Source organism: Pinus tabuliformis, chromosome X (assembly GCF_031772625.1).
Source record: "Pinus tabuliformis cultivar Carrire ecotype Pingquan chromosome X, CPIR1, whole genome shotgun sequence".
Lineage (NCBI taxonomy): Eukaryota > Viridiplantae > Streptophyta > Pinopsida > Pinales > Pinaceae > Pinus > Pinus tabuliformis.
In genome coordinates, this window is record NC_142308.1 from 291,734,398 (window position 1) to 291,746,984 (window position 12,587).

The window sequence follows — 12,587 nt, forward strand, 5'->3', positions numbered from 1 at the left end:
CTTGAAGAGCTTCCCCAACCAGGTAGCTTCATACTAGATCATACTCATAGATATGTATTCGGTTATAGCGGTGCTTATAACAACCAACTTCTGCTTCTTGCTCATCCATGATATCGAAGCAGAATCTAAAGAGAAACAACACTAAGAAGTGCTCTAGTGATCCTCCACACTGCCTGCCCAATCAAAATTCGAATAATCATGCAGTTTCATATTTCTGCCAGTGTATTTCAATCCATGAGAGACTATGCCTCGAAGACATCTCAGAATATTCTTGGCACCAATCCAGTGAGATTCAACCAAATATGAGCTCACCATTCTAACCACAAAACATATGTCTGAACGGAAGTTCACTAAGAACATCAATGTGAATGAGTTTATGAGATTTAGAGGCATTTCCCAAATATGTTCCGACATCACTACCATATAACTTCCGAAAGTTAAGATCGTCGAGGTAGTCATAGGCTTACAGTTCACCATTCCACATTTGGAATCCAACTCCCTCTTACTTCTGCAAATGAGAGGGTCTGCACCTGTTAGAAGTAGGTCATCCTCTATCATCCACAACCTTCGGACGGTTTGGATCCATTTCACTCCTAGTGAATCTCAACTTTATTAGGCAGCTATTGATCCTCTCATACTATGCCTATGGTGTTTGGCTTTCAGCCATAGAGGGCTTTATTCCACGTACATATGCGAGATTCCTGATTATCAATGTTAGACCCCTTGGGTTGTTCCAAACCTGTGGGCCTGCTACATGAGGGGAATGGTCCCCTTGTAAGATTTTTGTTTGATACATCTCAGACATGTACTTTCATGCTCCTTTTAAATTCAGGCATCCCTGTCACCATCTAACTCAGAAACCTTCGGTGCTACGTGACAATGGACATGGTCCCCAGTGGACTTCTTGCAATTTGATACAACCTTGAACTCAAAAACATCTTTGAAAATTCTATTTCCAAACACCTACCTTTCCATTGATGAGTGCCACCCTGAAACCTTTGACTTCCATTTCCGAGATGGACACCAGGTTCTTCTTGCAATCAGGTACATAAAAGTGATTCATGGTTCCTTGCTTGCTTTGAAGAGTCGACCATTTCCTTGATGACCTACATTACCTTCGGACACTCCTTCACATAATGGCTGAACTTATTGCAACCAACGCATCCGCCTTTCCTTCCACCCTTAGATCTAAACTTCCCAATGAAGTGATCTTTAGATGGGCCATCAGAAACTTCCACTACGCCATTGTAATAATATGTTTTGCTTCGACTTCACCCTTTGTGAACTTAGAAGAGAGATGTGGAACCCACTGATCCTTTTGTCTTGTCCCTATTTTCTTTGGTGATTGCTCTTTCACTCTTGCTTGGGCACTGTCTTCACCTCAGCTTTGATACCATGTTAATTTTAGGTATGTTCTATGCTAGAACAATTTATTTCAATTTCTTTTCCACATTAGCAATCACATCAGCATAAAGTAAACTGTAGATAGAACATAAATATAAATCGTAGAAGACAAGCCAAGACAAGAGGACATAAGATGTGGTGCTAGCTAGGGACAAACCCCAATGTGGGGAAACCCTTGATCAATTCTTCTTTTATGTTCTTCAAAGTTCAGCAGAGAAAGTGAGAGAGATAGTACATTTAGAATAGAAGTCAATCACTTTGACTTTTGATATTGACATGAGATTAGTTGAAGACATATTACTTCAACTGATTCTCTAAGGTGACTCGCTCACCTATCATAGTCCTGCATCTCAGCTATTTGCTACACATTACCATGTGACACCTTGTTGTACTGCACATGTGTTGAACCTTGATGACTGAGCTGCTTTGATTTTCATGTTGCTCATCATGCTACATGTTCCATGGTCTTATTCATCATCAAGCTGCCCATGCTAATGATCTCATTCATCATTATGCTACCCATGCTCATATCATCATGCATCATTATGCTACCCATGCTCATATCATCATGCATCATTATGCTGCCCATGCTCATATCATCATGCTACTTATTATGCTGCCCATGATCTCGTACATCATGCTGCCTTCCTTCGGAGACAGATGCTCCAGCTGTTTCAGCAGTTCTCGATAGTTCTGGCTTTTCCGGTAGTTCCAGATTTTCCCACAGTTCCGACAGTTCCAGCATTTCCGGCTTTTCTGAATTTTCCAAATTTTTTGGCTTTTCCGGTAGTTCCGACAATTCCGGCTTTTCTGTCTTTTTCAGCTTTTCTGGCTTTTCTGGTATTTCTAGCTTTTCCGGCATTTCCAGCTTTTCCATCATTTCTAGCGTTTCCAGCACTTCTGGCTTTTCTAGCAGTTCTGGCTTTTCAAGGTTTTCTGGCTTTTCTAGCAGTTCCAGCTTTTCTGGCAGTTCCAGCTTTTCTAGCTTTTTCGGATTTTCTGGCAGTTTCGGCTTTTCCGGCTTTTCTGACAGTTCCCGGTAGTTTCGGATTTTCTGTACTTTCTGGCTTTTTGGGTAGTTCGAAATATTCTGACTTTTCCAGTTATTCCAAGTTTTCTGGCAGTTTCGACTTTTCTAGCTTTTTCGACTTTTCCGGCAGTTTCGACTTTTCCAGCTTTTCCAGCAGTTACCGCTTTTTCCGACTTTTCCTTAGCATCTCTCCTCCTACTAAAACCCAAATACAAGTAGAGAGAGGAAGATATCCAAGTGTGTGTGGAAATGACTTGAAGTCGTCTTCTATTTATACTAAAACGTAGATATTGAATAGACATGACTATTGGGCCTCTGAGCCTACATAAGTTGCTGGCCGACTTAACAATTTGTCCATAACATAAATAAATTCATAACTTCATAAATACTTAGTGGAATCGGATGATATTTAGATCAATCCTACACCTTTCAATGAGAGGGATCCAATAAAAATATTAGCTGCCATAAGTAATATGACCCACATGGAGTTTGGACCTAGTTGCCAATTTTAACATTAAACCTGTCAAAGACTTCAGATTTCTTCTTAAGGAAATATGTCCACGTATTCCTTGAGAATTCATCTATAAATGATACATAGTACATAGACTTACCCAGTGATGGAACCTTCATAGGTCCAAACACATCAATGTGCACAAGCTCTAATATCTGTTTCGCCCTCTTACCACCAGAGGGGAAACTCACCCAATTCTACTTCCCATATACACAATTTTCACAGAAATGAAAATCTAGACAGCTATTACTCATACCTTCTACCATATCTTTACCATGAATTATTTGAAGGCCCTTCTCTCCAATATATCCAAGCCTTTGATGGCACAGCATGGTCTTTTCTCCAGAGACCACTAGATTTTCTGCTCCACTTTCAAGAACCACAGAACTGTTGCACCCATCATTAACAACGCTACCTTGTAGCTTGTACAGAGTTCCAATCTAAACTCCCCACCTCAATACCAGTGCTCCCTGAACCATTTTGCAAGTTTACTTCTCGAACACTATTTTTACACCTGCATCATCGAGCTTGCTTACAGAAATTATATTTTTGGCTAATGTAGGAATATGTATAACACCCGGAAGTGTTCTAATGCTACCACCTTGCAACTTCAACTTTACTTTTCCATGACCAACGATTCTAGCCTCCCTGTCATCCCCCAAGAAGAAATCACCACCATCATATTTCTCATACTCACAGAACCACTCTCTATCGGGAGTGAAGTGAAAGGATGCACCTGAGTCAATCAACCATGCCTCATGATCTACATGTGTCCTTGAAGAATCCAAGTACACATCCCCACCTTCATCTGAGGTGGTTTTTGCCTTTGTAGAAGGAGCATTATCAGATCCCTTTCCTTTATCAGGAGCTTTACATTTATAGTCCCTTTTGTGGTGCCCTTCCTTTCCGCATTTCCAACACACCACCTTTACAGGTTTTCCTGGAGATTTAGATCTCCCACTCAATGATATTTTTGTTTCTGTTCTGGGACTGCCCTTTTATATACAAGGAATCACCATTCTGTCTCTCCGTATTTTTCCGTCTCATCTCCTCCGTCAACAAGGGTGAGACTATTTAATCAAACTTCAAGGTAGTTGGATTACTACCTATTGCAATAACCAAACTATCCCATGAATCTGGTAGAGAACACAACAAACTGATGCGCTTATCCTCATCTGAAATTTTAATATCAACAGATAATAACTTACTTTCCACAGTATTAAATGTGTTCAGATGTTCTATCACCGAGTCTCCATCTTTCATCCTCAGGTTATACAACTTTTTCCGTAGGAATAGCTTATTCACCAGAGACCTAGATTGGTACAAAGCCCCTAACTTGTCCCACAAATCCTTCGCTGTAGCTTCCCCTAATACATTCAACAATACTGAATCTAAGACACACAATCTTATTGTGCTCTTTGCTTTCCGATCCAACTTCTTCCATTCTACATCGGACACTCCCATTGGTTTAGTACCCAGATCTACCATGATCCACTGATTTTTATCCACCAACAGATCCTCCATCTTGAGTTTCCACAACTCAAAACTTTGACCATTAAATTTCTCAATCTCTATCTTTCCACTACTCACCATCTTCTTTCACCACCAGAATTGATCTCGTAGATCTCCCACTGAACAGGGTCTACCACAGGCCCAAGCAAAAACCCTCAGCAAAAAAGGTGTCCCCTTGAAGCCAAAAAATCTCGTAGGTTTTGACCCCGTACAGAAATTACCTGCATAGGAATTCTAAAACATAGAAAATAAAAAATGCGAGAGCATAACACATAAAACACATATACACAGAGATTTCCCTTGGATCCGAAAACCAAGACTACCAGCTTGATTTTTCACTATGTTCCTTTCAATGTTACAATACATATTCATACATGTTGAAGCATCCAAGACCATGGATCCAAAAACCATTGCATTCAAAACCATGGACCGAAAACCATCACATCCAAAAACATGTACGAAAATCATGCACAAAACCATAGGCGGGTCCACCCAACCTAACATAAGGTCCAAAACTAAAAATTTCTAGGGCATTGCCCCAGACCCCACAAAGTGAGGTTATGGGTACCCCTCAAACCCCCTGCGACCCCCCCTCTAACCCCCGGTTAACTACGTGGGCTAGTCGTGGAAGGAATACAACACAACCCAACAAGATGGATTATACCTTTCTACATGCCTTCTTTCTCAAACTGATCTTCTCACACCCGGAGTTTGTGGCTCTTCATCTTTTGATTCCTCCTCTACTAAAGAGTCTGATTCTTCCTCCTTAAGCTCAAACTCTACTTCTCAGGTTTCTTTGGTTGGACTTCATTTTTAATAACATCTTTTACCTCTCTGAACACCACATCTTGATTGTACACAACCTTCCTCATTACTGGGTTCCAAAGCTTATAACCCTTTAATCCATCCTTATACCCAATAAAGATGCACTTTTTAGATTTACTATCCAACTTGGTTCGTTTCTCCTTTGGAACATGTACATATGCATCACATCCAAATACCCTCAGATGTGAAAGAGAGGGTTTCTTACCAATCCATACCTCTTGTGGAGTCTTAACCTCCAACACTGATGAAGGTGACCTGTTGACTAGGTAACATGCAGTCTCCACCACCTCTGCCCAAAATTCTTGTCCTAACATGGCACCACTAAGCATGCTTCTTTCCCTTTCCATCAATGTCTTGTTCATTCTTTATGCAACTCCATTTTGCTGAGGTGTATATGGAGTAGTCTTCTGCCATGCTATACCAAACTTCTTACATAATTCTTCAAATTCCTTACTGCAAAACTCTCCACCATTATCTGTCCTTAGCACCTTTATCTTCTTCTATGTCTGGTTTTCCACAAGAGCCTTGAATTCTTTAAATCTATCAAAGAATTCACATTTCTTCTTAAGGAAATATATTCGTGTATTCCTTGAGAAGTCATCTGTAAATGATACATAGTACATAGACTTACCCAGTGATGGAACCTTCACAAGTCCAAACACATCACTGTGCACAAGCTCTAATATCTATTTCACCCTCTTACCACCAGAGGGGAAATTCACCCAATTCTTCTTCCCATGCACACAATTTTCACAGAAATCAAAATCCAGAGAGCTATTACTCATACCTTCTACCATACCTTTACCATGAAGTATTCGAAGGCCCTTCTCTCCAATATGTTCAAGCCTTTCATGCTAGAACATGGTCTTCTCTCCAGAGACAACTAGATTTTCTACTCCACTTTCAGGAACCACAAAATTTTTGCACCCATCAACAACCGTGCTACCTTACAGCTTGTACAGAGTTCCAATCCAATCTCTCCGCATCAATACTAGTTCTCTCCTAACCATTTTGCAGGTATCCTTTTCGAACATTATTTTTACACCTGCATCATCTAACTTTCTTAAAGAAATCAGATTTTTGGACAATGCAGGAATATGCAGAACACCTAGAAGTGTTCTAACCCTTCCACCTTGCAACTTCAACTTTAATTTTCAGCAACCAATGATTCTAGACTTCCTATCATCCCCTAAGAAGACATCACCACCATCATATTTCTCATACTCGTAGAACCACTCTCTATGGGGAGTGAAGTGAAAGGATGCACCTGAGTCAATCAACCATGCCTCATGATCTACATGTGTACATGAAGAAGCCAAGTACACATCCCCACCTTCATCAGAGGTGGTTTTCGCCTCTGCAGAAGGAGCATCATCAAATCCCTTTCATTTGTCGGGATCTTTAGATTTATAGTCCCTTTTGTAGTGCCCTTGCTTTCTTCATTTCTAACACACCACCTATACAGTTTTCCTGGAGATTTAGATCTACCTCTAGATTTAGATCTCCCAATCGATGACCTATTTTTGTTTCTATTCTAGGACCGTCCTTGTATAGAAAAGGCATCACCATTATGGCTGTCCATATTTTCCTTCTCATCTCCTCCATCAGCATGGATGAGACTATTTCATCAAACTACAAGGTAGCTGCATTGCTACCTATTGCAATAACCAGACTATCCCACAAATCTGGTTGAGAACACAACAAACTGATGAACTTATCTTCATCTAAAATTTTAATATCAACAAATAATAATTGAGTTACCACAGTACTAAATGTGTTTAGATGTTTTGTCATCGAGTCTCCATCTTTCATCCTTCGGTTATACATCTTTTTCCGTAGGAACAGTTTATTCACCATAGACTTACATTGGTACAAAGTCCATAACTTGTCCCACAAAGCCTTCATCATAGCTTCCCTTGATGAATTCAACAATACTGAATCCAAGAAAAACAATCGTGCTGTGCCCTTAGCCTTCTGATCCAACTTCTTCCATTCTTCATTAGACACTCCCATTGGTTTTACCTAGATCTACCATGACCCACTGATCTTTATCCACCAACAGATCCTCCATCTTGAGTTTCCAAAACTCAAAAATCTGACCATTAAATTTCTCAATCTCTATTTTTCCACTACTCTCCATCTTCTTTCACCACTAGTATCAATCTCACAGATCTCCCACTGAACAAGGTCTTCCATAGAACCGAACGAAACCCCTCAGCAACAAAGGTGTCCCATTGAAGCCAAAACAACTCTAATACCAAATGTAGGTTTTAACCCCGTACAGAAATTACTTGCATACGAATTCTAAAACATAGAAAATAAACAATGCGAGAGCATAACACATAAAACACATATACACGGAGATTTTCCCCTGGATCCCAAAACCGGGACTACTAGCTTGGTTTTTCATTATGTTCCTTTCAATGTTATAATACATATTTATACATGATGAAGCATCCAATACCATGGACCAAAAACCATCACATCCAAAACCATGTATCGAAAACCATCGCGTCCAAACCATGTGCGAAAATCATGCACAAAACCATAGGTAGGTTTTCCTAACCTAACATTGGGTCCAAAACCAAAATTTTCCAAGGTGCTACCCTGTACCGTATAGAGTGGGGTTACCTGCACCCCTCAAACCCCCTGTGACCCCCCCACTATGCAATCATCACAACGAAGGGAGGGCTCTGGCCCCCCTCTAACCCCCTGGTTAACTACGTGGGCTAGTCATGGAAGGAATATAACACAACCCAACATTTCCCCCTTTTGAAATTTCTGCATTATTTCTATTTATGATAGTAAAATTCTTGAAGCTTAGGGCCTTCACTTCAAGCTTCAAATTCAAAAAGTCATCATCCAGTCCACTCTAGACTTTTTGAAAGTAAAGTATATATACATGATTAGTGAAATTAGTAACTAGGCTCAATATAGTGTTTGAGCATTCGACCATTGACTAGTCCTCCTTCTGCTTCTGTGCCATTCATTTATCTGAGGAAGAAAACATTATTACCTCTAAAAGCATAAATGATATATGTGCCTTTCCATAGGAAATCAAGTTTCCCATGTTTACCTTTATGCTCTCTTCTTGAATCCTATTTTAAAACCTTGTCCCCTAAGTAGAAATCTTCTGCCTTAGTCCTTTTATCAAAACCCTTCTTGATCCTTTCTTGCACAACTTGAGATCTGAAATACACTTCCTCCCTAGTCTACTGTAAATGAATTGTTTAGTTGATTTGGTGTTGCTTTCTTGTTTTGGTCAGGAGTATCAGTGTTCTCTTTACTCCACAAGTTGTACTGTTTATGCACTTTGAAGGTAGAAGAACCATACCCTTGCTTATAATTGAATGATTCTCCGGATTGGGTCTGCAATTGCTGAAGCATATGTATTTCTTGATCATCTTGTGTCAAGAAGACAGTTTCCTCTTCATATAATCCCATTAAGTTAATTTGTGTCTCTTGTTCAGGGTCTTTTGAATGGGATGTTTCAACATATTTTTCTTGAAAAGGAGGCCTAATATTATGATCAGGTCCATTTTTTCTAGTATTTTGATTTTGATTCTTTCTAAAGTTTTGATTTCTCATTCGAGGTGCTTGTGGATTATCCCATTGAGGCTTCCTTTCAATGTTCTCTATCCGATCCATCAGTTTTTCCATTCCTTTGGTTAGGACATCTATTTTAAGGTTAGAGGGTGAGGCTTCATATTTCACTGGTCCTCTCCTTTCATTCCTAACCCTAGCTCTTTTTGTTGGCAAGTTAGCTTCCACACTAACTGCTACACTCTGCATGTCTTCTAAAGTTGGAGGGTTTCTCTCTCTAAGTTGGAATGCCATATCAGTATCAAACCCATCAGGAAACTTTATTAGAGCTAAGTCAGGTGGGGCTCTAAGATTGACTGGTATTGCACTGTATATATTGTTAAATCTGGTACAATAATCCTGGACTCTTTCATTTCGTCCTCTTCTAATGCTCTCGTGTTCTAAAAGAATCTACAAAGGGTTCTTTTTCTTTTCCCATCTATTTAAAAATTGTTGATGAAATACTTCTAAATGATCTATGCTATTAGTAGGCAATGCTCTAAACCATTTCCTAACATCACCAGCTAGAGTCTGAGAAAAAAGTCTCATTCGAACATCTACAATATCAATTTCATGCAATTCAAAGTAATCTGTCATTTTTTTTACATGATGTTGTGTTGTATAAGGTCCTATGCCATCAAATTGGACAATTTTGTTTTGATAGTCTTGTGGCATAGCACCTAGTGGAGTGGGTAACACAAGAAGGGCATATCTATTTGCCATGGCTCTAAGTTGGGTAGGGCTAAGAACTGGAGTTGGGGTACCAGGGGATGATACAGTAGTTGATGGAGAACTAGGAATAATAGGTTCTTGATGGGTAGTGATATGTTGGTAGCGAAGTGAGGGTATGAATGGAGGTGAGGAATGAACTTCAGAGGTGGAGGGGAATAATGGTGAACTAAAGGGAGTTGAAATGTTTCAAAAAGCTCATGGATCTTAAAAGTGGTAAGGGATGACTGAGGGGAATTTAAAATATACTCATCAATTGACTGGTTTCCCTTTTGGACTTCAAGATCTGCAATAAACTTTAGGTCTAGAACTATGTCATCAAGTGCACTTTCAGACCTGGTTCTAAATAGGGAAAGGTCAAATGACTCATCAAAGGGGAGGTCTTCTTAAAAAAACCATTCATTAGGATAGGAATCTTCTTTGATTGAACGTGTTGTACTTACTAAACTTTCTTTTCTTCTGGATCTTCTCGAAATCCGGTTGGGATTATCCACTACTGGGGCAGGGATTGGATCAAGATTGGCCCTAATATAGTGAGGTCTTCCTAAAGCCAAATTTGAAGCATTTTCTAATTATTTTCTTTTTGTAAAATTTTGTAAATAACTTCTAATAACCCTTCAAGAGGCTTGAAATAAAGATTTGAGATTTTCTCAAAGGTTTATTATGACTAAGGATTTGAGTCCCTAGTATGGTCGCCACTATGTTATCACTCAAAAGTTTTCCCTAGAAGTTATCAAAAGAAGAAATAATCCAAGGTAACCACAAACCAATATTCAGACTTAGGTTCTAGCCAACCGAAGTCCAGAGAGGGCTCTCTCTTTATAATTTAACTTTGTTTGGGTGAGGATTTCAGGCTAGTTCTTAGTGTTCATAAGGTTTTGATTTTGGTTGGGTGGTGGAATTCTAGGAATAGATGGATAGAGCTAGTTTCTTCATGCCATTGGGCTATGGAGTCAATAAAAGGATAACATAACTAGATCAAATCATTAAAGGGAATGTTCATAGGGCAGGCTAGCAAAGAAAAAGGCAAATCTTCAAGAGCTGATGGATGGAATGATTCTAACCAGGGTGAAGGGCACTTAAGAATCCTTGGACCAGGATCACAATGAGGAATAGAGGGTGATCATCAATAAAGGGCAATTAAGAATCCTTTGCTACATAGACCAAAAAAGAAACCTACGGAAGCTAAGGAGCAGCTAAGAATTCCCTAGCTAAGATAGTTTAGCAGAAAACATTAAGAATGTAAACAGTCAAGACAGAGTGCATTTAAGCCAGTTCCGAAATATCATTCCTAGTTTAACATTCAGATTTCATAAAACACATATGATTATTAAGAACATAAGGAAAAACAATAATACACATAAGAATACTTATTTGATTTTTTCTTTACACAAGAATCCTAAAAACTATTTGAGCTTTATTCCACGATCTAGCAAGCCAATCCAGTTCTTTGATACAATAGGACTTTGATTTAAGAGAAAAATATACAGAAATGTCTTTGAATCCACACTCAATACTTCGAAACGTGAAAGTATTTATACAAAAAATATTCGCAAAATATCTCATAACAGTTTGAGATTTAATTTAAGGAATCAAAATATCTTCAAGCATGAAGATAGAGACAGATGGAAAACTATATCATGTTGTCCCTTTTATTATTATTGTTCTAGCTGTTGCAGTTGATTTGTAGCCCTTTAAATTGGTTGATATTTGTAGGCTAGAATCATTTTTATCTTTAATCTTTTACTGATACTCTTTAACCTGCTACTCTTTGACCCTGTTGACCTCTCTTTTACCTGTTTTACCTAGCTACCTTCAGATTTACTATGATAACTTATAGTAAATCTATCATTCTATCCACTATTCATCCTTAGGTAACTTTGCTTTTATCATTCTTCAGTATATTTCATTTTCTTCTGTGTACTTAACAAAATTGGGCTTGGTGACAAACAAATGTTTCACCACATTATCTAAAGAGAAAAAGTTTTCGAAAGTGTCATACAGTACTTTCCCTATAGGAAAGGCTTTGATACTTGAAGTACTAGCTTGTTCCTTAGCCAATTTCCTAAGTCTGTTAGTGTAGTCCAATTGGGTCATGAGTTTATCATGGATGACCTTAGGGCTATGTAGACCTTTGTCCCTCAAAATTTGAAATTTGGCCATAAACCTGTTAACGGCCACCTGCATGTTATGGCATTTTTCTTCTATGTTAACCATGAGGCTTCTTTTGGAAAGAAGCTTTTTGACTTCCAGGATGGCTTCACTCCTATCCTCTATACCAAGCTCATTTAGCTCATGTCTATTCTTGCTGTTCAGGAGGTGGATGAGTCGATTGGCATGCTTCGGCATATCATCCAATTCTTACTTTACTTTTTGGATAGCTCCAATAGCTACCTTTACCAGTTCTGTTTGCTCAAATATAACTTGAATTGATGGCCAAATATCATTGATAGAGTCAATGATATTGGCCCAGTTCATTTCTTTGGTCTATCCTAGTGGCTTCGGTAATGTCAAATCTCTCTCTAGGACCTTAATTTTCTCACCCATACTTAGGGCTTTCTATGTTTCTTCTCTTTGTTGAATTTGGGCAATCTTATAGTCAGTTTCTAAGCTTTCCACTTTCTCCTTTAGCCTTTTGAGCTATGTTGCTTGGATGGACATTTCCTCCATGGCTTTTACTAACTCTGTTGTTTTCTCTGTAGATGTACCTGCTACTGTAGACTTAGTTGTGATTGGCAGTGCTATGATAGGTGGAGCTGTTGGTGCCAAAGATGTTGCCAATGTAGAAGGAACTGCAGTTATTACTGTGGGAATGGTAGTTCTAGAAGTTGTTGCCAGGTCACTTTGCTTGGACTGAAATAAGATGTCCAACTATTTCTCTATCTCTTTTAGTTGGTCAATTAGCTTTAGGACCAAGTCCATGAGCTCTTCATGTCATTTTTGTGCCTCCAGGACTTTTGCTATTTGTGGGTGATGTAATAGTGGAATCTTGAG